The sequence below is a fragment of the Gekko japonicus genome, unplaced genomic scaffold, assembly GCF_001447785.1.
Source record: "Gekko japonicus isolate JY-2015 unplaced genomic scaffold, Gekko_japonicus_V1.1 scaffold784, whole genome shotgun sequence".
Classification (NCBI taxonomy): Eukaryota; Metazoa; Chordata; class Lepidosauria; order Squamata; family Gekkonidae; genus Gekko; species Gekko japonicus.
The window spans coordinates 534734-535857 of NW_015164207.1; positions in this window are offsets into that span (position 1 = coordinate 534734).

A 1124-nucleotide genomic window follows, 5' to 3' on the forward strand; every position below is an offset into this window, starting at 1 on the left:
GGGGGGTTTTTGGGGCTGTTTCCCCATCCGGGGGGGAAAGGGGGGGGGGGGGGGGGGGGTGCTGCTGTGGGAAGAGGAAGGGCCCCTCGTTGGCCCCTCTGTGCCGGAGGAGGAAGCCCCACAGGACGGGAGCCTCCTCGCAGCCCGGGGCTCGGAGGGGAACGGGGGGGGGGCAGCCCAGCCCTGCTCGAGGTGGGGAGACCAAGCCCCAGCCCCTTGTCCCTCCCGCCTCCTGGCCAGCTCTTCTTGCCGGGATGCAGCAGGACCCCAGGACTGGGGGGAGTGGGCAAAAGGAAGCTGGAGAGGAGGGGGAGGAGGAGGAGGAGGAGGAGAAGAAGAAAAGAATGGATCTATACCCCATGGCCCTTCACTACCTGAAGGAGTCTCAGAGTGGCTCACAAACTCCTTTTCCCTTCCCCTCCCCACAACAGACACCCTGTGAGGCAGGTGGGGCTGAGAGAGCTCTTGACAGAAACGGCTCTTTTTCAAGGACAGCTCTTGTCAGAACTACGGCTTGCCCAAGGCCATCCAGCCAGGTGCAAGTGGAGGAGGAGTGGGGAATCAAACCCGGTTCTCCCAGATTAGAGTTTGCACACTTAACCACAACATCAAACTGGCAGGAGGCCAGGAGCGAGCGCGGCAGCCCCAGTGCATCACCCCCACAGAGCCTCGTGATGCAAGAAGGGGGTGTGGGCAAGCCCCACTGCAGGAGGTGCCCCCTCCCCTCCAACTCGCCTGCTGGGAAGGGGCAGAGGGGGTCCCCAGCGCACACTTGCCTGATGCTGTCCCAGGCATTCTCCACCATGGGTGAGGCTCACTTTGGGCCCTTCTGCCCGGGGGCCAGGAGTTGTGGGTGTGCGCTCAAGGCCTAGAGCTCTTGGATGGGAGGAAGGAGGAGAATCCGAGAGAGACCTTTACTGGCCTGCCAGCAATGTCCCACTCCTGCTCTCGCAGCTCCTCTGCCGCCATAGAGAACGAGGGTCTTGCGTGTCAGGCGGAGGATGACCCTCTAGAAGGGACCCCTTCTTTGTACCGAGGGACCGATATCCCCTGGCACCGGCTTCTGGCTTTGGGGCACAGCGGGCTGTTGCTGGTGGGAGATGGGATTGTGAGGAATCAAGAGA